Source organism: Equus asinus, chromosome 17 (assembly GCF_041296235.1).
Source record: "Equus asinus isolate D_3611 breed Donkey chromosome 17, EquAss-T2T_v2, whole genome shotgun sequence".
Lineage (NCBI taxonomy): Eukaryota > Metazoa > Chordata > Mammalia > Perissodactyla > Equidae > Equus > Equus asinus.
Window position 1 is genome coordinate 22120258 of NC_091806.1, and position 14883 is coordinate 22135140.

At 34.0% G+C, this 14883-nt stretch overlaps 1 pseudogene; it reads left to right on the plus strand.

Moving 5' to 3' along the window:
- The first annotated feature begins 7261 nt into the window (after positions 1 to 7261).
- Positions 7262 to 8085, plus strand: LOC139040446 (olfactory receptor 4P4-like; annotated as a pseudogene).
- The last annotated feature ends 6798 nt before the right edge of the window (positions 8086 to 14883 follow it).

A 14883-nucleotide genomic window follows, 5' to 3' on the forward strand; every position in this document is an offset into this window, starting at 1 on the left:
ACAATGGACACCTCAGAAATACAAAAGATAATAAGAGAATATTATGAAAAGCTATACTCCAACAAATTGGGTAATCTAGAAGAAATGGATAAATTCTTAGAAACATACAACCTTCCAAAACTGGACCAAGAAGATGTAGAAAATTTGAATAGACCGATCACCAGTAAGGAGATCGAAACAGCAATTAAAAACCTCCCAAATAATAAAAGTCCAGGCCCAGATGGCTTCCCTGGTGAATTCTGTCAAACATTCAAAGAAGACTTACTACCTATCCTTCTCAAACTCTCCCAAAAAATTGAAGAGGAGGGGAGGCTTCCTAACTCCTTCTACAAAGCAAACGTTATCCTGCTACCAAAACCAGACAAGGATAACACAAAAAAAGAAAATTACAGGCCAATATCACTGATGAACATCGATGCAAAACTCCTCAGCAAAATACTAGCAAATTGAATACAACAATACATTAAAAAGATCATACATCACGATCAAGTCGGTTTCATTCCGGGGATGCAGGGATGGTTCAACATCTGCAAATCTATCAACGTAATACACCACATTAACAAAAGGAAGAATATAAATCAGATGATCATCTCAATAGATGCAGAGAAAGCATTTGACATGATACAGCATCCATTTATGATAAAAACTCTAAATAAATTGGGTATAGAAGGAAAATACCTCAACATAGTAAAGGCCGTATATGACAAACCCACAGCAAATATCATTCTCAATGGAGAAAAACTGAAATCTATCCCTCTAAGAACAGGAACCAAACAAGGATGCACACTGTCACCACTCTTATTTAACATAGTATTGGAAGTCCTAGCCAGAGCTATCAGGCAAGAAAAAGAAATAAATGGGATCCACATTGGAAAAGAAGAAGTGAAACTGACACTCTTTGGAGATGACATGATTTTATATCTAGAAAACGCTAAAGACTCCACTAAAAAACTTTTAGAAATAATAAAGGAATACAGTCAAGCTGCGGGATACAAAATCAATGTACAAAAATCCGTTGCGTCTCTATACACTAACAGCGAAGTAGCTGAAAGAGAAATCAAGAATACAATCCCATTTACAACTGCAACAAAAAGAAGAAAATACCTAGCAATAAACTTAACGGAAGAGGTGAAAGACCTGTACACCAAAAACAATAAAACATTGTTGAAAGAAATCGAAGAAGACACAAAGAAATGGAAAGATATTCCGTGCTCTTGGATTGGAAGAATTAACATTGTTAAAATGTCCATACTTCCTAAAGCAATCTATAGATTCAACACAATCCCTATCAAAGTTCCAACAACATTTTTTACAGAAATAGAACAAAGAATCCTGAAATTTATATGGAACAACAAAAGATCCCGAATAGCAAAAGGATTCCTGAGAAAAAAGAACAAAGCTGGAGGTATCACACTCCCCGAATTCAAATTATACTACAAAGCCATAGTAACCAAAACAGCATGGTACTGGCACAAAAACAGACACACAGATTAATGGAACAAAATTGAGAGCCCAGAAGTAAACCCACACGTTTATGGACAGCTAATATTCGACAAGGGAGCCAAGAGAATACAATGGAGAAAGGAGAGTCTCTTCAATAAATGGTGTGGGGAAAACTGGACAGCCACATACAAAAGAATGAAAGTAGACCATTCCCTTACACCATGCACAAAAATCAAGTCAAAATGGATTAAAGACTTGAATGTAAGACCTGAAACCATGAGACTTATAGAAGAAAACATAGGCAGTACGCTCTTTGACATTGGTCTGAGCAGCATATTTTCAAGTCCCATGTCTGACCGGGCAAGGGAAACAAAAGAAAAAATGAACAAATGAGACTTCATCAAACTAAAAAGTTTCTGCACAGCAAAGGAAACCATCAACAAAATGAAAAGAAAACCTAACAATTGGAATAAGATATTTGCAAACCACATATCAGATAAGGGGTTAATATCCAAAATATACAAAGAACTGATACAGCTCAACAACAAAAAAACCCAACAATCCAATTAGAAAATGGGCAAAAGATCTGAACAGAGATTTCTCCAAAGAAGATATACAGCGGGCCAACAGGCATATGAAAAGATGCTCAACATCATTAGCTATCAAGGAAATGCAAATCAAAACTACAATGAGGTATCACCTCACTCCTGTCAGAATGGCTATAATTAACAAGACAGGAAACAACAAATGTTGGAGAGGGTATGGAGAGAAGGGAACCCTTGTTCACTGTTGGTGGCAGTGCAAACTGATGCAGCCACTATGGAAAGCAGTTTGGAGTAGCCTCAGAAAATTAAGGATAGATCTACCATATGATCCAGCTATTCCACTGCTGGGTATTTATCCAAAAAACTTAAAAACACAAAGGCATAAAGATCCTTGCACCCCTATGTTCATTGCAGCATTATACACAGTAGCCAAGACTTGGAAGCAACCTAGGTGCCCATCAAGGGACGAATGGATAAAGAAGATGTGGTATTTACACACGATGAACTACTACTCAGCCATAAGAAATGACGAAATCCGGCCATTTGTGACAACATGGATGGACCTTGAGGGTTATTATGCTGAATGAAATAAGTCAGAGGGAGAAAGTCAAATGCCATATGATCTCACTCATAAGTAGAAGATAAAAACAACAACAGCAAAAAACCACATGGCATTGGAGATTGGACTGGTGATTACCATTGGGGAAGGGGGGGGGAGTGCAAAAGGGGTGATTAGGGTCACATGTGAAGGGATGCACTATAATTAGCGTTCGGGTGGTGAACATGATGTAATGTATCCAGAATTTGAAATATGATGTACATCCAAAAAAAATAAAAATTATAAAAAAAAGTAAAGAATGTGTGAAAGTGAACTCTTGGTTTGTGATCAAATTCCTTGGAATATAAAGGATTATTAACCATGGCATAACTCTTTTTTAATGACTTGAGAGGAATGAAGCCACTTTCAGCTGTACATTGGACAACTTTTCTTTTGGGAATTGTCTCATCCCATAAACAAGTGAGAGGGAGGATTGGGGTTAGAAACTCTCAGGTCATCTATTTAAATGTCACTTGGATATTAAGTAGAAATTTTAATAGGTACATTTCCACTCCTGAAACCACAGTGGAGACACAACTTTTTTGTAGAAAAGAGCACTTTTCAACTTAAATGCCGGTGATGATTTTATTTACTTCTATTTTCAAAAATGTGGAAAGAATGCTTCTCTCTATAAAGAAAACAGGAAAATCCTAGAACAAGGATTTGCATGGGCTGATTGCATGATGAAATTCATTAATCTTTAGAAATGGAATTAAGCATTTATTCTGACTGCATTAAAAATACTGAATGCCACATTTACTCAGGGATATAGGAAGTCATCTAATGAGATAATCACCGGGTAAGTAAAAATTCAAAAACCTATAATAAATAAATATTAACTTTCAAATACATATATATAACACAACAATTTCATCTATTAAGAGACTTATTTTATTTGTGCATTTCTCTCTTTCCTTCAAGTTCTGCAGACATTTTGTATAGTAACTTTCCATTACTTAAGTACAATGCAAAGAATAATTTGTGACACATGCCACAGCAGATGTCAAAATGAAGCAGACTATATAAAGATTTTTGGAAATCCATGAAAGAAATTAATGATAGCATTTGTGTCATATATGGATGTATGAGAGAAAAGTAAAAGTAATTGGCTAAATCAAGTGAGTGGCTCTCATTTTACAGAGAAGAGAAAAAAGTAAAAAGAGGTACAAATTAAAAGAAGTTGAGAGAATGCAGTAGAGTGGAGATTCATCGTTCTCCTTCTACCTCCTTTGCTAGTCTGTATAACAAGACACATGCAGTGAGTAATTATGAGCATGAAATGTTACAATTCAGAAAAAATTAATATCAGAGGACCCTGCACATCAATACGGAGCAAGTTTGATGAAGAAGAATGAGAATAGTGTGAAAAGTAAGAAAGAATGGAGAAACAATTAGTTCAGCTAAGACTTGGTGCTGGTGATAGGATAAAACTTTGAAACTGTTGGCAAAAATTCAGTTCAACCTAGACTTCTTAGGTGAGACCACTTGGTTGCAGAAATAAATAACAAAAACAGATAAAATATCCCTAGAATAATTCTAAAATTGGTTTGAACCTGACAACAAAATTATCAGTATCCAGATAGTGAGAAAATAATAAAAAACATGCCTAAAAATAGTCTTTAGAATCTATCAATATTTATCTAAATTGTATAGAATACTTGGTTTCCTTTTTCCAAAACAGATAATAAAAAGATCATTGGGCTTGTGTTAGTATTAATGATCCAATACATGTAAAATGTTTAGAACTGCATCTAGGTATGGTAAGCATTAAATAAATATTAGATATTAATATTATTTATCTTTTGTATCTGTGCAAGACCTCTAATAATAACAATCAAGTTGACAGGAATTATTATAGCTTTTATTTTTCTCTTAACATTTTGGTGTACTTTTGTTTATTCTTTTTTCCATTATTGGGTACCCAATCTCTACATAATGATGTGAGGAAAAGCAAAGAGATAGAGAAGATAATTTGTGCCTATCATATGCTATGTACCTGGTAATTCAACCTACACAACCATGGAACATTCATATTACAAATGCCCAAATTAAAAAGGGATAAAATGATTGTCAGACAGCTTAATTTTCTTACTCTAGATCCCATGACCAGATCTCTAGTCTGGTCTTTTTCCTGTATCCAAAGTTGATGCATTGACTGTGATGGCAAATTATCAAGGACAAGAATACAAAGCATTGTCACTGCCTGACTGTCTGAAGAACTACCTTGGAGGAATTAAATAAGAATTAATTTCTTGGACGTTCATTATTATTTCAATAATGGGATAAGTGGAAGTATTTTAAAGAGGGTTAAGGGGATAAAAATTTATATAGGTTTAAAGAGCCAAGGAAACTTTCCAGACATATATGAACAAGGAGTGGATTTTGAGCATGGATCTGAAGGGAGGAACCAAAATTTTAGTGTATAATCTAGCATGATATGTCAAGTGAATTACAAGGAATAAGAAGCTATTAAAATAGAGGAAGAATACCTCTCTCATACTGAAGGAGGCTAGCCTGGGTGGTTATGTGATACGTTACCATCAGGAACAAGATGTGACTCAGAGCAGGAGGGAGCCTGAATTATAACCCCCAAAAGGTGCTTTAAATTATCTATTAGGTGCAAAAGAATGAGGAAAACAGTTTGTTAGTCCATACATCCTGAAAAAATATTATTATATTTTTAAATCAAGGAATGGATCTTTCACAGAACTTAAGAGCTCTTGAAAAAGATTGGTACAATCCTTACATTTTAAGAAATAGGAAACAGTGTCTGGGAAAGACTGGACTCCATGGCATATGACTTAATATAGCAAAGACAGTTTAAATAAAAAAAAAAAAAGCCTCTAATGTAGTTCTTTGACTAGATGTAAAATTAGGATCAAAATATCATTGCCCCATTTGAGATATTCTACTGGGGCTAATTCTTCCTACCATATGCATGTAAGCTGTACCTTCCAGGATTTTCACAGGTTTTGCAGAGTTAAGGAAGATGAGATGACTGAATCAATTAAGAAGTGCCAGTTTTAGTTTTTCTATTTCTGTTTCATATATTTATTGTGTGAATGTTTGTAAAAGCAGAGCATGTTTATGCAATGTTTCCATCTTTGAAACTAAATCTAAATAATGAAGTTCCATTTTCTTTCTGAAATTTAGTTTGCTTTTCTAAATTTAATCACCATGAATGTCAAGTATTAAGTTGGAGGGCTGTCAACGGGAAACATTCAACTAAGGGAAAAAGGGAAGCAGCATATCATTTAATTATTTGCCCATTTTTTCAGTTTAGGATTAGTTAACATGAGAGAGAGATAGCTAGAGAGACAGAGTGAGACACAGGCAGAGACAGAGAGAGAGAGAGAGAGAAAGAGAGTTTCAAACTATCATGCCAATTAATGAAATTTTTCTAATTGTATTTTTTTCCCAAAAGAATCATGTTTATCTTCAAGGACTGTATGAGCAAAGCATTAATGTCACCTTAAATCCTGGGAAAGGACTAAATGTATGCTTATAACTATAGAAGCATATTGGCAAATTAATTGGAAGTGAGCATACCCACAGTCTAAACTAAAGCTATTTTTACAAATAGATTTATATATTGTTTTCTGATTATGGGCACACTAAGAATATATGTAATATTATGAATAATATGTCTTGGGATGCACTATTAATGAAATTGTTATAAAGGAAGTAATTCAGATACCTTTAAAAAATAAGAAGAGAAAATAATGAAATAATAATTTATTTATCAACTCATGTAACCCTCAATTTATCCAAAATCAATTGAAGCCCAATGCATGTCAAGCAAGTGCTATTCTCACCTGTATGCATTGTTCTAGCTTAACTTGTAGGCAGTCTTTATTTCTCAATTTTACACATTTAAGTAATATTATTTTTCCATCTATTTAAATCAAAGGAAATGTCACAGCCACTTAGGTTCCACCTAGTGTCACATTTTCTTTACTGCTCTCTATAACGTTGGTAAATATATAATGGGTTCAACTCAGCATCAGGAGTATGATGAGGCAAATGAGATACTCACCTTGTGGGGAAACAACTCAATAATCCAGATAATAATATTTGAATGAAATATTTTAAAATGCAAATTACACAATAAAAATATCAAAATTTTAAATAAAGACAGGATACTATATGGGAATTGTACAATTCACCTCATTCACTTCACTTTAAGTCTGGCTGTTTCAACCTATCAAGCAAATCAGTTACTCCCGAAAAAGAAATGCATCCTCCCTAAGCTCAACCTTGCATCTCATACATAAGATGATTGTGCATCTTTGTTTATGACTTGAACAATTGTAACTATTAGTACTATTCCCTTTCAGTGTAGAAAATAACCTACCTGTTAACTTATATGGTAAGCCTATCCATACAAAGTTCAGAATTAATTACTTTCAAACATAATATAGAAAGCTGATTAAATAAATGAATTTATTTCTACAGCACTCTGAGTTACAGCATGCTTAGCCAATATTTTTCAGGCAGACCTGTTTAGTCTTAACTACATTAGACCCTGGAAAATACCAACAATGTCACTGAATGTGTTCTTTTGGGTCTTTCCCAGAATAAGAAAATTAAAAGCTTGTGCTTTCTACTATTCCTACTTTGTTACATAGCTATTTGGATGGGAAACTTGATCATAATGATTTCTATTACATGTAGTCAGCTAACTGAACCCATGTATTTCTTCCTTAATTACTTTGCTGTCTCAGATCTATGTTACACCTCAACAGTGACACCCAAGCTAATCATTGACTTACTGACAGAAAGTAATGTGATTTCTTATTCTAGCTGCAGGCACAGCTTTGTGCCATGCACTTCTTTGGAGGCATTGAGGTCTTTATCCTCACAGTTATGGCCTTTGACCGCTCTGTGGCCATCTGCAAGCCCCTGCACTATGCTCTTATCATGAGTAAGCATAGGTGCTATGCTATGGTCACGGCTTGCTGTAATGGAGCATTCCTGCATTCCTGTGTCCAATTTGTCCTCACCGTCAACTTACCTTTCTGTGGCCCCAATGAAATAGATCACTATTTCTGTGATGTGTATCCTTTGCTGAAACTGGCCTGCATGGACACATACAGTGTTGGGATCCTGGTGGTTGCCAATTCAGGCATGATGGGTTTGGTGACATTTGTGGTCTTGATGCTGTCTTACTTTTTGATATTATATACCATCAGGGGTTACCCTGAAGAGAGCCACACCAAAGCTCTTTCCACTTGCGGTTCACACATCACAATTGTGGTTCTGTTCTTTGTGCCTGTTCTCTTCATTTACATTAGACCAGCCACAACTCTCCCAGAAGACAAAGTGTTTGCTCTTTTCTACACCATCATTGCTCCCATGTTCAACCCTCTGATCTACACACTGAGAAACACGGAGATGAAGAATGCCTTGAGGAAAGTGTGGTGCCAGAAATCATTTTTGAGTGGAAGGCAAATTGTCTGAAGGCATGTTCTTGCCTCACTACATTCCTTATTGAAGGGATATTTGGTTCCACTTAACTTTATTAAGCCATGAACTTTGCTCTAAAAAAAACAAGCACAGATACAGGTGTCAGTTCATTAACACTATAATTCACTTTGAAGTACTTCTTTATTGATTTATGTTTCTTATTTATATCTTACCCTAGCTATTTGAGTCATCCTTTTCTTGTTCAAGATCTGTTACACTTATTTTTCATATATTTTTCCTGTAGATTTTATCTGTTAGTTACTACCTGGAGGACACTTTTCTAATCCTCCTATACTTCAGTTCCATGAATAACTCTCCAAATGTACCCAAGCTAACAAATATCGATCATCCCAGACCTAAAGGGTCCATATGACCTGGTTATTTCCATATCCTCCTTGCATTTTTAATCGAAAAGGAGCATTAGAAATTTAGAATCATATTTTCCACTTAGTTCATGATTTTCCATATTTGTTGGAACAATTTAAATAACAGAAAATATTTGTGTAGGTTTAAAGAATAAAAATATTATTTATGTAATAAATAAGGGTTATAGAAAAGTTGGAAGAGTTTTTGTAAGATGATTTTAATGAGATCATATTAAAAAATCATAAAACATTAGTAGTTGCAGAAATATTTGCTATAAAGATCCCATTTGTATAGTAATGAGAAGATGGTATTGATAATAAGTAAGGTAGCTATGTAATTTATTATTCAAAATGAGCCACATTTGAGTGTAAAAGAGGGGTCTACTAATGATTATGCTGAAATAATAGACATAAAATGAGATTGCATCAGAAAAGCAGGATGTCTGGCTACTTTTAAATGTCTGAGAAGTATGGACAGCCTAGTGAAAAGGTTTGTGGCAGTGATATTATGGAATGTCCATATAATATTACTTGGAGCCAATGGAACTGTGAAAACAAATGTAAATGCTCGTACTGAAACTACTTTATCTAGATTATGCTGCAATTTGTTTTTTTCCATGACCATCAAAATGAAAACTACAATTTCCAATTTCTACAGAAATTATGTACACATGCATATGCACAGATACCTATGGAATTTAAAAAGTTTTTCAAATACTTGAATTAAATAATTACGTTTCCTTTAACTATTCGGTAAAATAGGGACTCATTGAATATCATGAAAATAACCTTATGGAGTGGAGTAAGGCATTATATTGCTTTGGTTAGGGAGAATATAACAAACATAGATTGAATATATAAATGAATATATAAAAAGAAAGGCAAAATAATGCCATAGCACGGTGGATGATGAAAACTTTGAGAGCAGTGCAAATGGATAAATTAGAGAGTTGTCCTTAAAAGGGGCACAACTGTACAGGTATTAAAAAATGAAGAGAATTGTTACTAGGGCAATTGATAACCTTATTCAATCTTCAATGAAATTACTATGCTGTCTACATCATGATATATGCCAGTTTGTCCTAGTTGATTAAAGTAACTCTTGAAGCAATGAGAAAATTATTAACAAATGTTTTGGTTTTAATACTTCATTTTGGATTAAACTAAAATTTATTGTCTAAAAAATGATTTTTGATTATAAATTATTGAGTTATTGAAAAGATAAACTTATAACAGAGATTATAATTATGATTCAAGTAATTTCTTATCATGCTCAAAATAAAAAATATGAAGTTAGGAGCAGCTGACAACTAAGCATGCAGATGAATAATATCTTCCTAGTTAAGGGACCCTGGAGAGGTAATTATACTTTCCTTCTTTTCCTTCTTCTTCCATAAAATGGAGATAATAGTATCTATCTCATGAAGTATTTGTGAGGATGAAAGTAAATGAGTATTGTTCTTAGAAAGAAACTGCTCAAAAGTACTTTGTTACTGTTGGTATTATCTCTAATATCTCCAAATTAATTGTGAAACATTTGAATTGCGGTTTATCATAGACATTTCATTTTATACTTTAAAAATTTTCATAATATTAGAATTATAAGCATAAGGATTTTGTGTCTTACGTCCATACTTGTTTCAGCAGCATTATAATAAAATTTCATTTCAATCAACACAAGGTATATGTGAGAATTTTTTCTTAAATAGTTCTATAAACTTTAGTTTTGAAATAATGATCTAATTATCTGCTTTATTTTACACATCAGTAAAATGAATCTCAGAGGATTAAAATTTTTCTAAGCATCATATTGAAACGTAGAGAGGCAGTTAAATAGTCAGGTAAAGAAAAAATCTCATATAAATTGATAGCAACTGTCAACATTTTGTCAAGCTTGTCAGCAAGGGGGAAGTCTTCATAAAAGCCAGATCAAGATTTCAGCGGTGGTCCTGACATGTATAGGAGAAAAAGTAGAAGATAGAGTTGGATGAGATTTTTAGACTAGATATAATGAAGGAATGTCTGGTTAAAATTTTTAAGCAAAATATATAGCTGAATGAGTGAATTCAACTTCTCCAAAGATGCTTTTAATTGCACTAAATTTCATCAGAGAATTATTCAAATATTTTCCTCCCCAGAAGTTCTCTGAAGATTGTCAGATATCCTTCCCGAAATATGAGAAAATGTTTCTTCTTTGGAAACTTCTTTGATTGATGCAATCTTGAAAGATTTTTCACCAAGAAAACAGTTTTCTCATATTGTGATTTTGTAGTAAATCATTATTTGGATATGCTACTTAGACATTTTTAGATTTGGAGTTGGATCTTTTAGGTTTGCACTTGAGCTTGATATATATTCCAAACGCAAGCCCTGGCAGTAATATCACTATTCTACTCTCTCTCTCTATCTCTCTCTCTCTCCCTTTATACATATATATACGGATGTATTCCAAAGTATGTTAGGGATGACATTTTGCAAACAGATCCCATAGTAACTTGCTTTTCAGAGCAAGATGCCATATAGACTGTGGGACTAGGATTTACAGATATATGATGTTCAGATTAGATCTGTGTGTTCTTTTTAATTGGGTACAATAATAGTGGCTCACAAATAGACAAAGACCCTCTAATATTTGGTGAAACATCTAGAGCTATAGGATACAAGGCCAGGTAATTCATTTCAGAGTAGAGTTTACAAATGTTATTGTTTCTATTTTCCTATGATCATTTTTTAATGACATTATTATCATTTATAACTTGAGGCCAAGTAATGAGGGCTTGATGACTCTCCCTGGTTTAGCCTTTCAGTACCTGCTGGATCACTCTTCTTTCAACACTTTTCAATGTGTTAAAGTTATTGACTTGCTGTTGAAGAAGTAAAATTCTTGACTACCTCAGGCTGGTACTCAGTGAACTCTAATTTTCCTGAAAGGATTCGTAGACATTCTTTTCATAAGTGAAGTGTTGTCTTTAACCTTCAGTCTTAGGCTTGTCATATCTAATTAAGTAAAATTTACCTTTAAATGAGGGGGCACTGACATAGTCAAAAATAAAAGCTTGATTTCTCCAATTATGTCCTGGCAGGAAGGACAGTGACTGACTTTGAGCCTACACAAATACCTATTTTGCCATCCAAACTAAGTGAACTTATCATATTACCTATAGAATCAAGACAGATTCAATCATTAATCCTACTACTTTCAAATATGATTTCATTGTTTACAGATGCATTGCATTTAAATGGAAAATTTAATGCAAATTCACTTATCAAAAGGTAGTTGTGACTTTTTAAACCTTAACCTATTGTAAAAATATTCCTCCTAGTTCTTCTATTTAAAGAATGTTCTTAAAGCTCCCTTAATGATTAAAAAATTGGCTTGGGTTACCTAGAAAACAAAATTGGAGGCAAAATTTGTGTGCTAACTCTCTATTCAGAAACATAATTCAGAGAAATAGATGTGAGGGAAAATGACAGTGAAACAGATGGAAGGAGATCCAATACAAAGGAAGGTGTTATAGAGCTAGTTACAAGTTCACATCAACCACAGCTTGTTGATTGGGTCTCAAAAGGTAGGTAAAAACAATTCTGCACATTGAAACCATTTATGGCAGCATTAAAGTGAAATGGAATTTATCTGCCTGTGTTTCTCCTGCATCTTGGAATTTCTTACTCAATATTCACCCCACACAGATAACTACCATGGGTTTCTGGGTTGCATCATTTGGCTCTTTGAATGAGTCTCAGACTGAAGACCTCAGATCCCATAGCCTCATGGATTACCCAACTTTAGAAGTGGTGGGAGGACCCCTCAAAACTCCAGGCATGATCAGCTTTGCATACAGTGCCAAGTTTGTATTCTTGGAATTTCACCAGCAGACAGTGCACAGATTTGTGGAACAATGGCTCATAGTCAGTGGACTGATATGTGCTAGCTGGGCATGCTAAAGTAGGTACTGTTACAACTTCTCGGGGCAAGAGAAAAACTCAATTACATGTTAATAAAATGCTGATTTTTCAAAGACAATCATAGATTTCCCAGGAAGCTTGAATGAAAAAGGGACATCATGAAATAAGCCAAAAAAAAAACAATGTGGTAATGAAAGAGTTTCTTACATTCGGAGAGGGAAGAGGTGATTCGTTGGCAAGGGAATAAACTAGTTTTAAGAGAGAAAAAAACGAGACAAATATTATAAGAACATAGAACACTTTGACAATGAAGAAAGCTACTCATTAAAGCCAGTAAGAAGTACAGGAGGAAGATTTCCAGAAGATAATGAAACCCTATGTTTCTTAGTGGCTAACCTTTAAAAAATGTATGGGATTCAGCTGCTGTAAAATATATAGTGTAAAACAGCAATTGCATTGGCAAAAAAACTGATAAATTTACAATTTGTTAATAAAAGTTATGATCATCAATGTTGAGGAAAATTAATTAATATAACATTATAATAATCCCCTTTGTAAAAGAACACCTTTTTTCGAGGACATGGACAGGGCTAATCAAGCCACAGCATGGCTTGATAAGCAATGCATAGGTCCACGCCTGGTATCCAAACCTGTGAACCCTGGGCAGCCGAAGCAGAGTGCACAAACATAACTGCTATGCCACCAGGCTGGCCCCAAGAATACGTTCTTAGTTGTTAAATCTTCTCAATTTCCTCTCTATGAGAATGTGTAACTCAGAGACTTCCATCACTAAACCTATGTTTTCTGTCAAATATTATTTTAGGATTATTTTAAACCTGAATTTAAATAGTAAGTGAAAAATATATTTGACTTTGATAAAAGTAATTTATTTTGAGAGATTTATATTTTCATTAATTTTGTAGCAAAGCTAGTCGTGGTTTACTCCTTGATCATATATAGCTAATGTGAAACAAGTTACACTATAATAAGTCCAGCCTCCATTACTTATCAAGTAGGACAATAGAGTTATCTCAGAGGCATATTGAACTTGTGAGGAATCAAATATATATCTTGAGGAAAATAGTGGGTAAAGAAGATAAAGGAGGAAATAATTTAAAACTTAGGGAAGGTTGTGCACTGACCAACATTACAACCAATATTAGAGTGTGCATAGGATGTGAGATGCTATTTTCTTACCTTTTTATGATGAGATACCTCTAATGGTACATGTATCTTGCAGAGATGAGTGGTTGAATATGACCTTTATTATTTACTAGTTGTGTGATATTGGATAACTTTAACCACACTCAATGTTCATCTCATATATTGACTTTGGAACCCAATGCATATAAGACGCAACTTTACATTTTAATAATGACAATATATGAAAAATACACAAATATATATAAAGATAAATATCTGAAAGTTCCTAGATTTTCTACATACTAAGTGTAACTAGTCAGGATGAGAAAACATAATGGAAACATACATTCTGAATAACAAAATAAATGAAATATCTAGGAATAGCAAGCTATACAAGAAGATTTCAATAAATTGATCCATAACATGCTTTTGGATGAGAGAACTGTTATAAAGATGTCAATTCCTACCAAATTAATTTACATGTATTACTGCAATCAAAATCCCAGTAGAGTTATTTTTGGAATATGAATAAAACATTCTAAAGTACATCTGGAAGACAAACAAGCAATCATAAGTAATATATTTTTAGGGGCGAAAAAGAGTGAATTAGCTTTGCCAGAAAGTAAAACACAACAGAAAATAACAATAATATTGTTAATTTGTTTCTACTACTAGTGTAGATTAGTAGAAAAAATAGATATGCCAGAGATAATGTAGAGAATATAAAATATGATGCTGATAAAGATGGCATTACAAAACCAGAAAGAATGGAAAAATTTTCCAATAATTGGTGCTAGATATTGGTGTTGGGTAGGAGAGGACTGAAGGAGGGAATAGAGAGAAACTGTTTTCCCGAGTGTATTTTTCTACATACAGGGGCTGCAATTAGAGTCACAGTATGGGCTTCTCTCTCAAGCCCTCAGATTCTCCCTCCCAGAGTAGGAGAAAGCAGATACTTGATCAACTAGTTTAGAAGAAATAAAGTGCACGTGGCTCAGGGGTCTCTTCTCCATTTTGGATGTGCCTGCCTGCAGAGAGGCTGGGTGCAGTTTTGCTCACTGTTCTGTGGTCCTTTAAAGAGGAAATTCTTAGGGGATGCCCTTAGGGGATTCAGTGAGGGTCCAGCATGGCCCAAAATTGGGTATGTGAGACAGCTAAACCTAGGGGTGAAATATACTAGCAGAAAATTTGGCTGTTTATCTAAAATTACATGTTCTAATCAGCTTGAGTTAGAAATAAAGAAGACAATACCTGCTCTCCTCTCAAACAAGTTACTTTACTATAAAAACTATCTGTATTGTAAAAATAATGCTAAATAAAAAATAGATATAGTTACAAAATGTTGACCAATTTCAAGTTCCTAGGGCTATAAAGAGAAATCCTGGAGTTAGGAAAAAATCACTGGTCTATAATTCAC